The sequence below is a fragment of the Corvus kubaryi genome, unplaced genomic scaffold, assembly GCF_017639235.1.
Source record: "Corvus kubaryi isolate FWS band 111438036 unplaced genomic scaffold, C.kubaryi_AGA036_p1.0 37398, whole genome shotgun sequence".
Classification (NCBI taxonomy): domain Eukaryota; kingdom Metazoa; phylum Chordata; class Aves; order Passeriformes; family Corvidae; genus Corvus; species Corvus kubaryi.
This window is the reverse complement of record NW_024581137.1, coordinates 25,993,867-26,015,116: the sequence shown is the minus strand read 5'-3', so window position 1 is coordinate 26,015,116 and position 21,250 is coordinate 25,993,867. Positions and strand designations below refer to the sequence as shown.

Here is a 21,250-nt window from a genome sequence, read left to right as displayed (position 1 = left end):
TTACACCTGAGGCTGTACTCCCTGGTGATGAGGACAGGATAGCAGAGTGTAATTCCTGGTTTCTGTTTCTGACCCTGGGGACTGACTAGGTGTGTGACCCTCTCTCAGTTTACAGGTCTGTAGGTAGTAACTCAGAGTTTGCCTTACTGAAGCAGGTTAAGAACCTTGTCTTCAATGCTCCAAGAGTCACTGTGGAAAGACTTTTAGAAATACGAAGCATTGTGTGGAAACAGTAACAGGAACACAGGCAGAAATAGCAGAGCTCTTGCATGCCAGAAACATTCAGCCTGTAGACATAAGTCAAAAATATCAGGGATAATTCATGGCTACGTCAGAAGATCAATTTTCCCTATACCAAGCACAAACTGAAGCCTACTTTAAAGTAAAGCAAATGCAGAAAGTGTGCTTTCCAGACACGGGGGGGAAAAAAAAAGAGCTCATTTAAAGCACACTGTAGTAACAGTTAAGTAACAGATTTTTTTCTTCTCTTAGGTGTTTTTAGTGGCATAAGGACTGCTGTTTGGACAAGTTGAACACTTGAAACTCATAGTTTGTGCTTTATAGTTTGCTCTCGGTTTTGTTATTTGTTTGGAGCTTTTTCCAAGTCATGAGCTTCTGAAATGCAGTAATAGAAACCTTCTGATCATGATCTCTGCTGGACTAGAATGATTTTACCACCACTTCGGTGGTGTAACTGTGAGCCAGCTAAGGAATTTGTTTCACGTTAGATCACTATAATTGTGAGTTCTAGACCTGGCCCTCTAATTCTGCTTGAATTAGTCACCCCTGGTAGAGTCTATCACACTCATGTGCCTTGACTGTTCACTGTGAGCCCCATGTGACAGACAGGGCTTTTATAAACCTTACCTTGCCTTCTTCAAAAACAAAAAGAAAAAAAAAAAAAAGACCTATGTGCTCATAACTTTACAAAAACCAGATCTTTATGATTGTGAATGCCATCCTGGACATTGCTGGACTGCAGAATAGAAAAACAGGAGCGTCATGTGATAAAATGATTAAGACGCTCAAAACTCCGTTAGTGTGCATGGTCTCAGGCTTGTCCAGGCGGTAGCATGAGCTCTGGAGCTCCTCTGAGAAAGGAAGGCAGGTTCGCAGCTCTCCTCTCTCAGAGCAGGAGCGCTGTGTTATCGCCCGTGCAGAAAAGCAGGCTTGAGGTAGTTCTTTAATCTGCCGCAGGAGGGTTGGCGGACTGCAGGAACACTGAACCGCAGCCCCGAAGTGCTGCCTCAGCCCTTGGTTTGAATCACCGGCAGCAAACCAGAACGGATAAAAGGGAAACAGAGTAAGGGAAGCGACAGGAATGAGTGACATCCTAGAGAGACACGAGCTGTGTTAGCTCAGGTTAGCACACAAGGTGAATTGACATCTCCTGGCCAGGTCTATAGTTTAAATATACGGTTATACAAATACTTCAGGTTTGTTTGGGTTTTTGCCTGTGCTAAACCGTTTTGTAGAACCTTTTTTATTCACTCAGCCCCTTTTCTCACCAGTAAGTCAAAATACCCATTCCATGTTTTTTGAACAAGAAATCATGATCAATATCAACAGAAAAAAAGAAAATAGCAAAGAGCAAAATCTTCCCCTTTGCCAGCCCAAACGCACACGGCAACTGCAGAGGCACTGCGAAACTGGTGTGTTTCTGATGCACAAAGTCAGGGACAGGTGTAAGGTTCAGTCTTTTCCTATGGAGGCAGAAAAGGCGCAGGTTTTGCCACTTCAGTGGGCGTCCTCATGCATCTGCCATCCCCGCTCCCATGCGGCACGTGGCATCCAGCTCTGGGATTGCTGTGCTGACCGCAAAGAGAGGGGCAGAACTGTAGCCCTGTGGAGCCTGGGTGACCTGGAGGTGCCCACACCCTGCCTCCTCCCAGCCCTGGGCAGTCTGTCTGTGTGGTTCTCTCTATCCAAACCCCTGTCCTCACATCCCCATCTTCCCAACGGTGCCAGAAAGGTTCAGGCTGGCTCTGGGGTGATAGGACCCATAGTGTTGCCAGCTCAAAACAGAAAGAATTGCTTTTCCTTTTTTTGGTAATGATAGAAGGGATAGCACAAATTGCTCATTGAGAACAGCCATTTTTTCCATTGCCATAGCATAACTGTCTTTGCCTGTTCCCCAGGGCTTTACTAGTACATAATTTCCAGATTATCACTTCCATCTTGTGCATATGGAGATGCTACTCTAGTAGAGTTCATCCTCAGGAGAAAATATTACGCATTTTAAATTGTTCTCCTTGTCTTTTCCCTGCAGATATATTTTATGCTAACAGGGAATGCAATATTCAGTACAAACTCGGCAACAACATGGTGAACTATAATAATTATTGGACCTGTTAGGTCTATTATGGAAATAAATCTTCTGTGAACCAACATTTTCCCTCTTATGTTTCACAGAGAGACAGTAACCCTTCTGCTGTCAATGAATTAATTTGCTAAAAGAAGCTGGAGTTCGTAGATAAATCTTGAGATTATTTCTCATTTACATATTAGCTTAGCATTTATGTGCAGTTCCATTTGTGTGATACTCCTGGGGACAATCCAGGGAACAATATGAATCATCTAAGATGTTGAAATTAGGCTACAATAGAAGGGGACAAAACCTACCTCTATTTTTTTTTTTTTTTTAATTTTGAATTATTTAGAATAGTCTTTGTGACTAATTATCTAGCACTGTATGCATAGTATTCCAGAGTCGTTTTTGCATCTGTCTGATGCTGGAGCATACTTGAAGAAAGCTTTCTGTGCTGAGACTCCTTCAGAGTGTGCGTTATCTCAAGGACTACTGGCTGTGGCTTGTGTGATAACCTGGCTCAGACATGGATTGTTTTTTTCTTCTTATTTATGGTGAAGAAACAAGGTCAGAGGCATAAATGAAAGCAGGACCAGTGCACTTCCTATTTCCTGTGGAGTCCCCAGAGCACTGGTTTGAAATAATTACTGCTGTTAATTAATGATTTGCCAGCTGTCTGCACTAATTTTATAGCATTTATGTATGCAGAGCCATTGTGCCTCACATTCCTGCTTGAGAATCAAGAAGCAAGACACTAGAATCACACTTACATGTTCATTTGTTATTTTGAATATAGTCTGCTTGCACAGACCAGACTGTAAGGCTCACTGAAGAAGTTTAGTAGCAGCAGAGATCTACTTTGGGACATTTTAGACATTTTCATTTCATTTTTTGCTTGATTTTGGGCAGTAATACATCAGGAGAAAGGCAAAGTGGCCTGTTTATTCTTACTTTAAAGGTTCACATCAGTTTAAAATTGGAGTGAAAAAGCTGGGCACTATAATGTGTTAGCTAGACCAATTCTTACAGAAAACATAATTTCTTTGTGTGTTAGTGGCTGCCCCACTGCCCTGAGTGCCTACACTGAGCTGAAATGCCTGCATGGCTTTGCTTGTTCCTTCCATCACCCCTTCATAAAACCCTCATTTTTCCTGAAGATTTGGGAAACCAGATGGTTGCAGTAACAGAATTCCCAGTGACCAATTCCATTTCTCTGTAGCAGTCCTGCAGTTACAGTTGGCTCAATGTTTAGTGCAGTATTTGTTTCCCCTTCTCTCCTTTGAGGGCTTCTGTCAATGTGGGCTGTTAAGCAGCTGCAGCATTTCTGGCAGAAATGGCAATATCTTAGTGGTGGCTGTCTGTATACACCCTATACCATGTTTAGAGTGGGAGCCCACTACTCTGGAAGTGATTAATCTAACAGCTGAGTGTCCTGGTTTCAGCTGGGAGAGAGTTAATTTACTTTCCAGTAGCTGGCACAGTGCTGTGTTTTGGATTTAGAATGAGAATAATGTTGATGACCCACTGATGTTATAGTTGTTGCTAAGCAGTGGTCAGGGACTCTTCAGCATCTCATATTGCCCTTCCAGGGAGTAGGCTGGGGGCACAAGAAGTTCAGAGGGGACACAGCTGGGACAACTGACCCAAACTGGACAAAGAATATTCCATACCATGTGACAACATGCTCAGTATGCAAACTGGGGGCACAGCTGGTCAGGGGCCACTGCTCAGGAACTGTCTGGGCATCGGCCAGTGAGGGGTGAGCAATAGCATTGTGCATGGTTATTTTGTATATAACAACAACAAAACCAACTATTATTGGTGGTGGTGGTGGTTTTGTGGCTGATGTTATAATTATAATTATAATTATAATTACTGTTGTTGTTATTATTATTATTATTATTATTATTATTTCCCCCCTTCCTTTTCTGTCTTATTAAACCGTCTTTACCCCAACCCACAAATTTTACTCTTTCTTTCTGAATCTCTCCCCCATCCTGCTGCAGGGAGAGGGAAAACAAGTGAGCAAGCTACTGTGTGGTGTTTAGTTGCCAGCCAAGTTAAACCACAACAGCCATTTTTCAGACTCCCAATGTGGTGCCAAGAGGGTGAAGATAATGACAGGTCTGACCAGAGTGTTTTAAAACAAATTTTTATATACATTCCTTATATTAGTTTAATAGTCACTGATCACAGTGTTGATTTATTTGCTCACAGAGTTATTGCCCTTGTTCTCAGAGTTGCACTATGCAGCACCTTACTTGCTGTATATGTTCCCTCTGGGGCCCGTCTTAAGGTTATCATTTTGTTGTTGTTTGTGACACTGGCTTCTGATACGATAAAATTGCTGGTCATGAGACTAATCTGGTATCTGTACTCAGACTGCCCCCACCTCCATACTCTGGGAGCCATCTCTCAGAAACTAGTACTAATTATGTAATAATTACAAAACTAGTAATAATTAGTAATAATTTATGACTTCTCCTTAGAGAGCCAAGCTATGGATGAGACAAAGTGGGGCAAGGTGTCCCCCACTCCTTCACCCTCCTCTCCTCCTTTTTGTCTTCCCCTTTTCCTTATTCTCCAGGCTAGTTACAATAGCTCTTGAGAATTTTGATTATTATTGGGATGTTCAGACTGGCATGTTTCTTTTGATATGTCTTACATTACTGAATGTGCTCCAGATCTTGTTTAAAGTTAAATATCTATTTAAGAATACCATCCAGAGATCTACCTGGAGGCTGGACAGTTGTGAGTTTCAGGGTGTATAGGACAGTATGGGCAAGCACCCAGGACAGTAGGCACGTCCAATATTTTGGACTTCATCCCTAAACAAGAGCAGAACCCTGAAAAACTAGCAAAATATTTGGTAAAAGTGAGCTGTCACCTTGGCTGTTTCTGAGAGCCACAAATCACTGCAACATGCTGAGGCCTGGCCTACACCCACTGAGCCCTGTTCAACACCACTCACTACCCTCAAGGGCAAGAGCAGGTCTCTTAATCTGACAACAAAGTGATAGGTTTTGCAGCTACTCCAACCCCCATGATGTGGCTGAACCAGAGAACCAACCCATGTCATTATCAGTCACTCCTATACACATGGAGAAATGTTGGAAGCCAAAGTCCACCCATCCAATAAAGGAAGAAACTCTTCCCTTACTTAAGGGAAGAAGTGGATGAGGCAGACTACTCCAAAGCAAGGCCATCATGAGAACGGAAGGAAGAAGACACAGAACTCATAAACAAAGCAGTAACCACCCAATCTGTATCCCTGTGTTTCCTGTGGGATATGTGAATAGATTTCAGCCATTTTCCAGGTGAGCACATTGTCACCTGTCTGTTCCAATGCTGGGATAACTGGGCCAGTAGCCTGGAATTAGAGGGTAGGGAAGCCAAAAAGCTGTGATCTGTTTCTAGGGAAACGGGCATTGACAAAATGATTGGAAAAGGGGCATGAGGCCTCAGCCTCTGGACATGCCTCCAGTTCAGGAGAGAAGGAAAGGTATCCCTTCCAGGAAGATATTATATATCACCCAGGCAAGTGGATCAGCACGGAGAGAGATATCCTGGACCTGAAGAAATTAGCTGTGCTGGAGGTGATTTATGGTAACCCATACAAAAAGTGTCCTGGTTTCAGCTGGGATAGAGTTAATTTTTTTCCCCAGTAGCTGGCACAGTGCTGAGTTTTGGATTTAGGATGAGAATAATGTTGATGACCCACTGATGTTTTAGTTGTCGCTAAGCAGTGGTCAGGGACTCTTTAGCTTCTCACATTGCCCTGCGAGCAAGTGGGCTGGGGCAAAAGAAGTTGGGAGGAGACACAGCCATGACATCTGACCCAAACTGGACAAAGAGTTACTCCATACCATATGCCATACATACCCCAGTATATAAACTGGGGGGGGACAGCTGGCCAGAGAGCACTGCTCAGGAACTGTCTGAGCAGTGAGTGGTGAGCAATAACATTGTGCATCATTTGTTTTGTTTTTTCTAATGATTTCAGAGTTCTTCTTATTGTTGTTATCATTATTACTATTTTCCATTCCTTTTCTGTCCTATTAAACCGTCTATACCTCAACTCACACATTTTTGTCCAATTCTCTCCACCATTCCACTGAGGAATGGCTGTGTGGTGCTTAGCTGCCTGCCAGGCTAAAACACAACACGGGCTTAGTGTTTGAGCTATTCCTGACCCCCTGCTGCTTTGAGTTCCTCTACAAGGTTTGTATTTTTCACACCTGCTCCTTGAAGATATTGTTTAGTTTGTGTATTATTCCTTGTAGACAAAATGCTCCTTCGTAATGGGAAAAAAAAAAAAAGAAAAAGCACATGAGTTTAAAGGACCTACAGAAAAACGAAGAAATGCTACAGTAATTCCAGTTTTCAGTAGTCTGAGTAGTGATGCGCTCTGAACTTGAATTAGAAAAGTTTCATCGTATTTCAGTTTAAAGCATAGCTGCAAGTGCTTCACCTCGGTAAATGGCAAAATTTCTGTGGAAGCCAAGTAATGGTGCAAGGATTTGGAGTCTTTTGAAACAGATAGTGTTACACAAATTTTGGATCACCACAATAGCAAAAAATATAGGACAACTGGCTGGTTTATAGGTATATGTATAGCACAGGAGTGATCTAAAGATTTACAGGTCCCCTCTGAGGCCAGACTGCGCTTATTTCTATATCACTTTTACACTCCCTTGATTCAGAAGTCTGCAGTTTTTGCTGTCTTTATCAGATTTGGTCACTCACAGGGAAATGTCTTTCAAATAAGCACCTTAAATTACTAGATATTGAATTACTAAGACCATAAAGCAAGGTAAAAAAAAGCATGCTTAGATATCAGTGGCCACGAAACATGCCAAAGGATTTCTCTGCTCCTCCTCCCTTTCTCCCATCCCAAACAATCCTTTTCAATATTGAACAGGTCTGAGAACAATCCAATCCAGCAGGTCAAGATAGGGTCAGATTTCCTGACCTGCTTGCCCCCACCTCTTGATAATCTAGAAATGAAAATCAATTCTTGTCTTCGAGCTTGTGAGGAGCTCATAATTGCTTTAGACTAAAGCACCGAGTGCCTGCTTTTTCTGCCACCTTTCAATTCTTAGAGATGGGGATGTCATTTTTCAAGTCGAGTGCACTGTCAGAATTAGATTGCGTGGTAACCAAGTAGAAAGATTTCTGCTCAGAATGAGATTTCTTCTCACTGCTGTGCCTTTTATTTTGGTCCAAATTCTTTTTTTCACTCTTATCCACAGGGATATCATAATACATTTTGAGCGCATTATCTATGAAATATAACTATTATTATTAGGGACAAAACTGGAGGTCTTTTGTAGCCACTGAAATTAACTGATAAATAAAAACTGAGGCTAAATTTGCTTCCTGATCTTTTGTTTGCTACACTTTCTGCCACATATGATACCAGTCAAATGTGGGTAGAATTACAGCTTATTTCTATTAAGTATAGCTTTTTAGCCAATTAAACTGAACATAGTACCTATTCAATTACGGTAGAACATTTCTAGGCCATTTTGGATTGCTGTGAACTGCTTTCCTGAAAATAAGTTTGTGGGAGGCTGTGCTGTGCCAGCTATCTGGTGGGGCTTACCCAGCACAGGGGGCCCTGACAGGAAGGTTGCTGCCCCTGGAGTCAGGAGAATGGAGCTGGAAATCTGGTCCCAGTTGTCAGCTGGGGAGGAGGGAACTTGCTTAGGACCATACTCGCTTCTTATGAGATTTCCTGTGTGAGCCTGAACCCTCAAATCTTTACCACCTTATCTGCACTGATTTCCAAAGCAGATAATAAAATAAGAGGGATCCAGACTTTTCTTTTTTTTTTTTTTTTTATGTGGAGAATCCTGAGAACCTTGTGGGGAAAGTTAAGTGGAAGAGTGATGTATCACTTGCTTTTCAGCAGTCTTTTCCCTTTTACAGCTCATGAGTGTATATCTATTTTCATCTATCCTGATTAAAAATACCCCATTTGCGATATTGGTGAGGGCTTGGCTTTTACAGTTTTTGTCCCTTATGCTTAATACTATGGCTGTTACCTAGTGAAAGGCCACCCTCACCTCTGGGGAAGAAGATCAGAAGAAGTTCTTCTGCCAAACAACTCTAGCATTTCTGACAGCACAGGTATCCTACACACCTGCAGTAAAATTAGACAGAATGTAGCTCTTTCCCTACTACTCCACTGCTGCTAAGATTAGTGATTTGCCCAAAAGAGCCATTTAGACAGTGAAAGAAACCATAAATAAGACAATGATTTATTGCTAGAATGTTTTTTTTTTAATGCATAGATATTGAATGAACATTTTTGTATCTGTTTTTACCTCATTTGGTAGCTGAGAATTTCAGTAAGGAGAGCTGTGCCAAAAATTACAGTAAAATAAAACCCAAATAATTAACTGTAGGATATCAATAGCTAAGAATAGTCTTAAAGTTAAGAGGAAAAAAAAGAGGAGAAAGAGGAAAGACAATCCTTGCTGGAATGACCAAAATAAGGGCAAGATAAGAGTAGTAGAACTTGTTTGTTAGTTTGTTTGGGGGATTTTGTTGTTGTTGTTTTTGTGGGAGTTTTTCGGGTTTTGCTTTGTTATGGGTTGTTGGTTTGTTTGTTTGTTTTTGAGATCTGTGCTGGCTCTTGACTCTCCTTTTCAGAGACTCTGTCACAGCAGGTAAACTCACGGAGTAAGTGAGCGCTTGGTGCTATCAACCTCTCTTTCCTGACAAGGAAGAATGTCAAGACAGGAGGCCATCTTTCACTAAACAAAGTCCATTTCTCTTCTAATACCAGCTGGCCCAGGGAAGCTGCATCAGGTAATGTCGGTGGAATCTCTCTTTCATCTTTCTCCTCACTTCGTGGATTCAATCCTTTCTTCTCTCTGGCCACTCTCCAGATGGCACAGCCATAGTGTTCGTGAAAGGAGGTTTGAAACCCAAGGCCCATCTTTACCCTCCTTGATGTCATGAGAATTGCATACACTGATTCTGAATGTCGCATTTTGAATTGCACTTACTGATACTACAACTTAGCATTGGTCTTGAATGGAGAATGAAATAATATATCCTTAAGTCAGGTAGAATTCAAGCACATGAGTTTTGTATTCATGTACTTCCCTGTACTAACATAGAACTGAAAAGCAAGAGAATTTTTTAGTTCAACACGATCAGAAATGCCAGTATCCTCTGTTTACATTCTTATGCTTGTTACTCTGTCTCCATGAGGCAAGTTCTGGTTTTGTGAGCAGATTAGCAACATTCTGAAGTTTTAACCTATCTATGGTATGTGAGAACTTGTTAAATTGTAATTTTAATTCTGAACTTCCTGTAATTATTAACTAAGTTAGTGTTCTTAGAGAAAACAGTTTTCAGCTTAACTTCTTTTTCCTTATATCTTGCTTTCTCTGTGTAGAAAACTCTGAAGTTCTCAGACAGGCTTGAAAACTGAAGGTGCAGAGGTGCAAACCTGAGACTCTGCTTCTGGTTTTCAAATTAAAAAAAAAAAAAAAACAAAAACTTTCTGACCAAAAGTAATTTGAGAGCAGGAATTAATTTTTCTTCATTTCTTTGTTTTGCTTTTGATAATTACACCAAATCCCTATAATATATTCTACACTGAATTACTGACATGCACTTTCAACCTCAGCCCCCAAGCTCCACTGCTGTTTCTGACTGGGAATAACAAACACACTTCCTCCTTTAATGTGCCCCTTGAGAAGTGACTAAATAAAAATATTTATCACTGCCTTCCTTGCTCGTATGCATCATCCCAGGTGTTGATGTTGAACCCCATTTTTTTTTCTGTTATTTCTTCCTCCTGAGTGCTGATTGAGATCAGGCTGGGACCTGGGGCCCGTCCTGCTGGTAGGAATGGGCTGGTTCCAGGTGGAGGGTGGCCTCAAGGCTGCTAAGCCTGTAAATGACTGGACATGTAGCATGATGCAAAATGACATGTTGCCTTCAGAGTCTGTGGGTCAGAGAGAAAGAATGTTTTCTCCAGTAACTTCAAGGAAATGGAGTCTGGGACACCTGATAACACATAAGCCCCTTGGTCACCGCATTTTTACAGACCTTTTCAGAACTTCTACAATTGCAGCAGGTTCTAATTTGGATTCCCACTTTAAATCTTGTTTTTCTATGTCGGTTTTTCAAAAGTTGGTGATTTTAGTGTCCCTTGTGTCCAGCCTGAACCACATGAGGAAATCCAAGCAGCACACTGGCAGCCAGACAAGGCAAACAAAACTCTTTTTTTCATGGCATTTGATTTTGACTTGCAAAGTCACTTTACAGACAAGGAGTGCTTCAGATCTGTAGCACACTCAGGGCTCTATTAATTCATATGACTGCTGGATGTTGATCTAGATCCAAATCACCTTAAAAATTAAGTTATCTGCCTGTAGACCTTCACTCAAGAGGGGCAATATTTACTTTTTTCCTTACTTAATGCACACAGCATTGTATATTATACAGGTAGCATGAATGGTAGATAAATCTAGGTTCTGGTTTTGGCATTCAATGGAATTGCTAATAAAAGAAATATGTTTCAAACAACTTTGTATAAATCATGGTTATTTTTGTAGAAGATTAAACAATAGTTTGGTCCCTCAGGATATTCATGAACAGATGAAACATTAACCACAGGGTCTTAAATGTTTTATAAATCTGCAGTACATTCCTGCAATGGAGAAATAAAACCCATGATTTATAAGCCAGCAGCCCATGGCAGGATATTTACTTTTGCAGAAAAAGGGCTGCACATTAGGCAGGGCTGGTACATTTTGTTTATCAAAATTCGGGATATTCTCTGATGAGTTGCATTCGTGCAGTGAGCTGCACCTCACTGCGCATGGAGGATAATTTTATAGTAAATATAGTAAATTATTTATTTGCTTGTGTGCAACAGCTGTGTCTCTGGACTTACAGTTTTTGGGTTGTCAGACAAGCAGTGGATGCAGCAAACATCCAAGGAAGTCCATTACTCATAAACTTTTAATGCAGGACTTCTAACGCAAATATAATGTAAGATATCCTTTATAATCCAGACTACCTGGCAATCCTAGAATGAGGCCAGGTCACAGCATGCCTTAAACAGGTAGCAGAGAATTTCTGCATTGGCCAGAAGGCCAAAAGATCAACCTTGGGCTCAACGGCAACATAACCTCCACCCCGCCCCTGTCAAGGTGGAGAGCAGGTTTGAGGGAGGTTCAATCTCACTGCACATCACGACACAAGCTTTTCATCCTGCCCACTGACCAGTTGTGTACTTATTTAAGGGTAGGTGAGACTATTTGGCATTCGTCCCTGACTAATCTGGATGATGTGGACAGTTTAGCCACCTCCTCTTGCCTTGGCTCCAGATTACTCTGATGTGCTCATGCCCAAATAATTAGGGTAGGGGTGTTAGGTCTCAGCTCCCACAGTCAGCTCTGCATAGGTATAACTTCAGCTGCAGGAATATTTCATCTCATCTTTTCAAAATATGCACAATTACAAATCCCTTTCACTTGCTGTGGCAGAGAAATGACAAGAAAACCTGTGAACCTCTGAGGAAACTTCTTTTTTATCATTATATATCATGGGCAATGCTGCTATTCAGTGCCACACACTTCCCTCATACAGTAGAAGGGAATATGCTCTGCTGGGAAAACAGGGGCATATGGGTCAGACTGGAGAGAGGTGGCCAGAAAGCACGATTCTTGTTCAGTGGAAACACTGGGCCTTAGGTCATCTGGTTTTCAGCCCAAACTGAAAGATGCTTCTACCAGGGGGAGAGTTCCCTGGCTGTGAGGCCTGTGGCTCCTCCCTACCTGCAGGAAGGACATCAGGCTAGCCTTCCCCTGGAGGTACTGTGAGGTCCCATGTGCTCATTTCAGACAGCAGAGTTTTTACCAGGCACATGTGGTGAGCTTTCGGGAAAATTCCAGCTGGTCGGGTGGGTACCTGGGACATGCTTCCCACAAAAGCAGGTGTGAGACCTGTCCCAAGGACCCCAGGTGTCCGTGTCCCAAGGACCCCAGGTATCCCAATCCCTAGGATCCCAGGTGTCCCTATCCCAAGGACCCCAAGTATCCCAATCCCAAGGACTGCAGGTGTCCCTATCCCAAGGATCCCAGGTGTCCATGTCCCAAGGATCCCAGGTGTCCGTGTTCCAAGAACCCCAGGCGTCCCTATCCCAAGGACCCCAGGTGTCCATGTCCCAAAGACTCCAGATGTCCACGTCCCAGGGACCCCAGGTGTCCCTATCCCAAGGACCCCAGGTGTCCATGTCCTAAGGATCACAGGTGTCGCTATCCCAAGGACCCCAGGTGTCCCTATCCCAAGGATCACAGGTGTCCCTATCCCAAGGACCCCAGGTATCCCTATCCCAAGGATCACAGGTATCCCTATCCCAAGGACCCCAGGTGTCGCTATCCCAAGGAGCCCAGGTGTCCCTCCGGCCCAGCGTCGTGGCGGCGGATGGGCAGCAGGGGACGCTCCGCGACCGCGCAGCCGGTTGAGTTCCTCGTCCTCCGGACGCCCGTGACTGGGAGTAAATGCGCGCCTGTACCTGCTCCTGCGAGCGCCTGTACGCCCGAGAGCCTGTACGTGTGAGTGCCCACACCACAGGTGTAGCCATACGCCCGCACATCCCTCTGCGTACATTCCTCCCTAACTCCTTCCCATGACAGAATTAAAAGCAAAAAGCATCAAAAACCCAAACAAAACCAAATAAAGCCAAAAAAGGCAACAACAAAACTAAACCAAACCAAACAAACGAAAAGCAAAAAAGCCCACCCCAAAAAACCAGCAGAAAAACCCCCAAACAAACCATAAACATCCTTCCCTAAAGCAGGTAGGGAGGATTGGAGGTCAAGAAGTGTCTGTGCAAAAATAAAAAGAGAAGTACAAATTAAATAAGCATATCTAAAAACCAACCCCAGATTGATTCAGTAGGACTTTAAGACATAATTGAATTAATTGAAAAGGCTGAGGCCCAAGCCTTAGGAACACAGACTATGTGCCACAATTGCATGGACCCTATTCATTTCAGCTAGTGACATCAGCTAGAAATTGAAAACTACTTTTAAAAATACCAAGCAGTTCCAATTGCCAAGCTGTTGTGCTCTCCCTGACTTGCTGTGGTTTAAGATGCCTCTTTTAGGTTTTGGGAAATACGGATACTCACAATTGTCATGTGCTGTCACTCACACTGCTTAAGTCAGCCATTTATGAACTAAGAGTAATTTTGAATTCATTAAACATCAAGGTCTGGCTGTCCATTTCTGCTCCATATCTAGTGGTACTGATTTGTGTGCTTCTGAGAGTTAAATAACTTTATTGCTGTGCTGCTGGCTGATTGATAACAGAAGGCTGCAACTAGTGCTTTTTGTTTCCACAATGCAGTATTGTTCAGGAACACAATAATTTAGCGATACTGTAAGGTCAGAGCACTTACATCTTATTGTCTCACTGGGCAATAATCTGAAGTTTTGCCTGGAATATTTGTGGGCCTTTGTGTTTTTTAAAAGGCACGAATTAATTTGAAATCCAAAATTTTTCAGGGTATGGAGCAAAGCCTGGTCTTAGCTATGGGCAGGCAAGATGCTATTTCAGAATTGCTTCAATATAAACCAAAGTTTTGGCCCCATAAAGAAGCCTGTTAAAATTATGCATGTATTTGCTGTGTGTGTTGTGCAGGCATCACAAAAATAATCACTGCATTGGTAATGTGACAGCCAAAGTAGTTGTTTTCACATTTCAGGGCTTAGCACTATCAGCAGATGCTGATGGAACAACCCAGAAACCCAAAGCACAGCCCAGAGCAGATAAAACACTTTTTATGTTACCTTTAATCTGAGTGGAGAAAAACCCCAATTTATTATTCTGATAGAGAAAGAAACTTCCATGTGATGGTGTACATTCATGTAAATAGGTTTTGAGTTGGTGGCTTTCTCCATGGGCATCAGGAAGATGCTGCCTCCAGGTGTCCTGGTCTGGAGAGGAAAAATGAATGGTAGGAAGGAAAGGAAGAAAAGGACAATCCCACTGAATAGTTAGCTCTGCCACAGAGCTGGAAGAATTGAGAAATCTGCCCAGCGGTCCTGCAAAAGAAATAGAAAACACGACAGTTGTTCATTTTCACGTTGATAAATTCCTCAAGCAAAGGCTGGAAACTGCCAACTGCTGGATTCAACACCAAAGCACAGCAAGCTGAGTGTTAACCCCTCCTTGACATGGGTTATAGTGAGCACTTTGCTCCTCATCACTGGAAATACTGATCAGCAGTGCTGCCATCATGTCACTGGCACGGCCAGCAATGCTCAGACCTCCCCACCCACCTGTTCAACAGCCCATCCAGAAATTTATTAAATAAACCTTTGGAGATCCCACCCCTCACTGCCTGGGTTTGGCACACTTCAGATGCAGCACAGTAGGAGCATTTTTATGGTGCCTCACCTTTGACTGTGCAGTCAAACACTCTGTGATCATATTTGTGGGTTCAGAGCATCTCCCTCACCTCTGGAGCAGCATGGCTGCTGCCAAGACCTTTGTCCCTGAGAAGGAGCCCTCGGAACAACAACCCCACTTTATGTGGGAAAGCATCACCAAGAATATCTTCTTTGCTGCATTTTCCCTTTCAGAGGAGCCAGAGATGTGGTACCAGCAGATCAGAGGGTCCTGTGCCCAAACAGGAGCACACCATGTTGGCTTCTGGAGGCTGGCATTGTTGTTCATCCTAATTTTTGCCATAAGTGATTCAAAAAAGCAAGGATGGAGTCTAGAAGCATCTGAACGATCTGTGCTTGAAAAAAGTATAACAAAGCCTCAGCTGGCTGATTGTGAATGGCACAGAAACCCCTCTCTGTTGAACACTTCCTTTCAGTTGCAAAAGAAATTGTGGAGTACCATCCATGGAAGTGCTCAAGGCCAGGTTGGACAGGTCTTTGAGCAAGCTGCTACAGTGACAGATGTCCCTACCCACAGCAGGGGCGTTGGACTAGGTGATCTTTGAAGGTCCCTTCTGAAACAAACCATTCTCTGATTCTATGGAAACCACTTCACATGGACCCACTGCATTTTCAGTGGCTTAAGTTTCTCCAGCACTATTGCCCCCGGGGCACAATTCAAGATACTTTGCCTAATAAGAAAGAGAGCACCCTGACAGATGATTCCCACCTCCAGGGATAGAAAGGCTTCTCTGTGAGGGGTTGGGAGGTAATATTAAACCTAACTTAATGAATTCCCAGATGTCTTTCCCCTGTGAGAGCAGTGTCAAAAAAATCTCTTGGTGAACTTGGCTGAATGTATTTTAGAGTCCTGACAGTATCAGGGACAATAATCAAGGGATCAATTCTGTTGCCATAGCCATGTTTGGTTCATGTCCACATCCATGTCTGGACATGACTCCTTGGGTTTTTTTGTGTGGAGCTGTTGGTATGCTGGGAACTACATCCAAACAAGTTAATTCGTTTCAGAGAGGTCATTGAAGAGCCTAGTGATAAGCAGTGATGAGTCAAGTCCCACAGTACTGCTATTTTCTCCATCAGTTTCCACTACAATGCTCTGAACCATACACTGTGAATGGTATCTTTCCTCTTAAAAGTAACACTTTTGCTATAGAAAAAGGGCCCACAAGGTGGCTCAGGTGGAAAACAAATGCAGAGTTTTTGATCTCTGGATAGCACATAAGCGACTGGGACAGAAGAGTGTTACTCTAGAACAGCTACTTGAGACTGTCCCAAGAGATGTGTTTGTGTGAATTTGAATTCAGCTAAAGAAGAAGAGGTGCAGAGTACCAAACCAGTGGCAATCAGTGCTGAGGGGACCTGATATTAAGAGACCAAGAGATGAGACAGAATAGCCAGGATAAACAAAGAAAAATGTATCCTTGAGATCTAGATCTTAGGACACAGCCCTTCTGCCTTGCCCACAGGTAGCTTCTCCAAAAATTAAATGTACCCAAGTGAGACTGAAAAGCACTCATCTTTCAGCATTTTCTTCCAAGTTAGTCAAGGAAGTTTCTGTTGAACCAAGAGCTGCCTCTCATGCTTAGCAAATCCTTTCAAAGCCTATGGAGTAATTTATATTATTATAAGATATTTACCCTCTAATCATCTTTGTAGCCCTCCTCTGGGCTTGCTCCAAGCAAGTCTCTATCTTTTCTGTGTCGAGGACTCCAGACCTGGATGCAGTACTCCAGGTGTGGTCTCATGAGAGCAAAGAAGAAGAGGATAATCACATTCCTTGACCTGCTGGCCAAGCTGCTTTTGATGCAGCCCAGGGTACAGGTGGCTTTCTGGGCTGCAAATACACATTGATGGCTCCTGTTGAGGTTCACATCATCCAGCAACCCCACCTATGTGGCTAACAGACTGCTCATGGCAATAATTCATTATTTTATAATATATCATCAGGCAAGGTGTATTGGCTTTGTTCTCTGAGTGGATGATGGGACATTTAGCAGTTGAATAACTGGAGAACAATATGTAAGCCTGCTGTAGTGGTTTGGTCCAAAATACTCATTACTGTTTATCTGCTGTGAGATAAGAATTAGGAGAAATGCAAAACAGGCACCAAACTTGAAAGAATATAAAGAAGTTTATTAACAGACCTAAAAGAAGGAAAAAAATTATACCACCTTCAGAACTCTCCTCCTCCCCCCACCTTCCTCCCTTCTCCCACTGACAATGTGAAAAGACAACCCTTAAGATGTTCAGTCTGTTTACCACTTCCATAATAACCTTGTTCAGTCCATTTAGAAAGAGAAGTCTCTTCTTGCTCATGCTATGAAAACATTATCACAACGAGACAGCCGCCCACTTCCAAATATTGTTCAGTCCATTTAGGAAGAGGAGTCTCTGCCTGCGTGTGAGTCCTTTCCCCCGACTTGCAGCTTTTCCCGCAACTGCTTTCGAGGGTCCACTCTTGAAGATTTTTGGGGTACAATTTTAAGGTTGAGCCGTTCAGAAACAAAAACAGAGGCCCTTCTCCTTCCCTGGGAGCAAAGGGTCTTCATCATCTTCATCGTTAGGACTATCTCTGGGAGCATCTCTAGGAACTGAGGTTTTCTCCTTTCCCATTTGGAGCAAAAGTCCTCATCAGGTTCATCTCTCCCTGTCCAAACTTCTCATGAAATTACAGCTGCGTCAGCATCTGCCTATCTCAGCGCAGGTGCTTTTGCTCACGAGTTGAACACTCCACCCCCCATATCTTCATGAAATTACAACAGGATACTCTGATATATCATAGCTTCACAACAGAATTTCAGCTTTAAGCATCTCCTCTCTCTCTTCCCTCAGGTTTTCAGCTCTTCACAGCAATAAAAGGGTTACTCTCACCTCGGCCTTGCAGCTTTGCAGCTGGAATGTTGAATTTTTCTTATCGCAGTGGAGAGGGGGGGGGAGAGCCGAGCCGCTCCGGCTGCCCACAGCAAGGCAGTGGGGGGGGGGGGGGTTCCACGGCTGGAACAGGTCCATGGCTCCAGGATGGCCGTGGCCCGGCCCGGCCTGGCCCAGGCAGGGCCTGGCCGGGCCCGCTGGCCCCCACACGGGGCCCGCAGCCACCTGTCCCAGCGCCGGAAACGAGAGAGAGCTTGGAGGGGGAGTTTGCCTATTCTTAAATGTGGATCACAGAGGTGATCACAACTTTAAGTGGCTTAGAGAATTGTCCATATTCAAACTGGCCAGCTGATAGGTTCTATCAGTTCCCAGAGGTAAGCACCCCTTAGCAAGGACGTCCCTTCCGGGACTATGCTTGCTAACCTATGACACCTGCTTATCCCAATACTGGGTAATTCAGGGTTTCTAGGCCACAGAATCATAAAGTAATTTAGGTGGGAAAATGCCTTTAAGATTGAGTCCAACCATTAACTCAGCACTGTCAAGTCCACCATTAAACCATGTGCCCAAGTGCCCCATCTACACATGATAGCAAGGTTTGAATAGGGCAGAATAGCAGTACAGCAGTTATCTGACAGGTTTGCTTTGTGCTTGCACGAAACGGTGTGCAAATAAGTAGCTATCCTCTCTGCTAACAAGTGTGGGTTGAAAGGTCACCAGATGGAGAGTTTGGTAAAATGAGGCTTTTCCTTAGCTAGCAAATACTAACACTTTTTTCCTCTGACCCACATGCTTCCAACTACAATACGCAAAGCTTTTCAGATGAAGCATCACAGTCCCTCATGTGACTTCCCTGAGACAAATGTAAATGGTCTAGACAATAGTCCTTCTATCTTAAATGCCTTGTTAAATGTCTCTTTTTGCAGTTACCAGTGGCAAATTCCTTCCAAAGAAGCAGAATAGTGATTCATGCTGACGTGGAATAACAGTTTCTCAAACCTCCTGAAAAGAAAGTGATAACACATCATGTCTCAAAGTTTAGAGAATAATTCCCAGTGTTGTATTTTGGAAAGAGAAGCCTTCAGGATATCAATTTTCCTAAAAGGAAATAAACATCCATGCCTGTTATGCTCAACACATCACTGAAAAAGCCAGCACTAGAACCAGACAGTTTTTTCCCCCATCCACAGTGCAGATGGTATGAAGGATGCCTCACTGGGATGCATCACTAGCACAGCTATGTTCTCACACACCCATTCTCATTCCCGCAGCCAGAATGGTCATCTGCCTTCGCCAGCTTCTCTCCGAATGCAAAGAAGTGGGTCAAGGAAACCTAGCTCCCAGGACTGGAGTTCTCTTCCCCAGCAAACAGACTTGCTAAGTGTTTTTAGGGATGCCTCCTTCAAAAACTCCTGAAGTGCTCACCTTCCATTCTCACAGGTACACCAGGATATTTCTTACCAATACAACAGGAAAGAGAGGTAAAAGATACAGGGCATTGATTACAAAATATTCCAACAGATACACCAAGACTCAAGAGACAAGAGTATTTTCATCCTGGTAAGTCTGTAGTATTCCCCTTTGATGGTTTGTTCCCCACTCTTTAAACACTGAGAGCGTTGTCGAGGGGGTTCAGCAGTCTCTAATCTGGCAGGAAGCCAGGACACCAAGCCTTCACCCCCGAGCGTGGTGGTGGCTGAGGGCCATGAATCACATCTGCTGGTCCCAGTACTGCTGCTGTGGCACTCCTGGCCTGTTCCAGCCGCTGCTCCTATGGGGCTCCGCTGATGCGCAACGAGTGCCTCAGACTGATGCCCTCCATGAAGTTCTCTTCCCCAACAGAAAAGAAAACTGTTCTGCTTCATGCTAGCACTCATTACTTTGCATTACTGATTTGTTTTAGGGGGTCATGACGACTTCTTCTTTTATAACCAAGCCAGTTAGCAGAGCTAGATGAAAAATTGGCCATTTACATAATAAAACTGTAGTTTTTTAAGAATTGCTTCAAACCAAAGCCCTATGCCAAATGCGTTTAGATGAGATTAACTAATTTTGCCTAACATTTTCTAGGCAGTATTTCCATAAAAGCAACACTACGAGATAGTAAGGATGCTGAGATCTGATAAATGACCAAAATAAGGGTGATTCAGAAATTACATTTCCCACAGATGAAAGAAATCAATCAAGTTGGACTAATCTCAAAAAAGCAAAGCTCTTCATATGAAGGCAGTAACTGCTCTCAATAGCCAGAGTTTGCCTGAATTGAATTTTGGAGAAAAAAGAAGACTTTACAGAATATGCCTATTTTTCAGTTAAAATGATCCAGACTGGCTCCAGGCACCCATGATCTCTGGTGGGAGCTCTCATCTCCATGCAGGCTGATAACTTAGCTGCAGGATACCCTCTCCCAAAATAATTTTTCTTTCCCATGCAAATACCTCCTTATGGTTATATATTTTACCCAGCTCCAGTCCCAAACCCTGCCATACCCTCCATAGTCCCGGCCCCATAGGCAGGGGAGTGGCACCCACTATGCTGGGCCACGCCAGTGTGTGATATCATTACAGCTTCTTCACCTCTCCCTCTGAAGAGGTAGGGGACAGGGACATTCTACCAAAGCTGTGTGAAAACTGATTTTCTACAGCTAAAAAAAAAGCAGCAGCAGGTCGGAATTCTAGCGGGAAGGAGCACCCAGGAGCTCTCCAAACAGAGATGGTGGCATGAGTTCAAGGCAGGGTCTTCACTGCTATAGTTTTTTTGGAGACATGGAAAGAAGTTAGCCTCATCCCCTTGTGGGAGGAAGGTCCCCAACAGGGAAAGGAAGCAGAGACACCCTCAAGGAATCTGATAGCAGCGATAACTGTCTGGGGTTGACCTCGGCTATGTGCATAAATGTTGTGTCCCCTCTATGGGGTGGTCAAAGAGTTTTGAGTATCCAGAGAGGGATACACATAGTAATAACTCTGTCAGATGCTGCCCCAGCCTCCAGTGACCTATGGCCCAAGCTGTCCATGTGCCCAGCTTGTGGCCAAGCACTGAAACTGCTCTGCCAGCAGCTGGAGATGGCTGGTCCCTGAGTAGGCTGTTAGTGTCTCAAAATACCAGATGTTATACCAAAAAGCAGACATAAAAAAACCCCCTATATTTGATGTAAGTTGCTTAATTACAGACATTCTTCTGTTACAAATCTTGTGGCAGCTGAGGATCTAGCTCTTTTCATGCAGAAAGGACAGGCTGATTCTTAAAATGTTTACAAAGCTTCCAGGTAATCGTTAAAAGTTGTTAAGTGCCACACCTGAGGCATAAACAAATTGAATCATATTTCACACTTCCTGAAATTTAGCCATTATTTCCAGTTAACTGATACTTGACTGAAATCTCTGGATATTCTGGGCATATTTGTTCCATTCTTTATAGAATTCACAATTTTTAAACTTTTTTCTGCCTTATTAAACATAGAGTTGCTTTTTGTGTGTTCATGCAATGTTTGTTCACACAGTCCATAGATTTAAGACATGCTTTTTTCTCAAGAAAAGATGGGTTCTGAGCTCTTCAGTGAGCTCAGAATTCAGGGACATATGAGGAATGAGTTAACACAGAGCCACTTGCCAGCCTGGAACATAGG

At 43.3% G+C, this 21,250-nt stretch overlaps 1 long non-coding RNA gene across 1 annotated transcript; it reads left to right on the top strand.

Moving 5' to 3' along the window:
* The first annotated feature begins 177 nt into the window (after positions 1-177).
* On the top strand, positions 178-18,338 carry LOC121671422. Its single transcript, XR_006018518.1, has 3 exons — positions 178-191; positions 17,722-17,724; positions 18,145-18,338. It is a non-coding gene; the product is annotated as an uncharacterized LOC121671422 (long non-coding RNA).
* Positions 18,339-21,250: the final 2,912 nt, after the last annotated feature.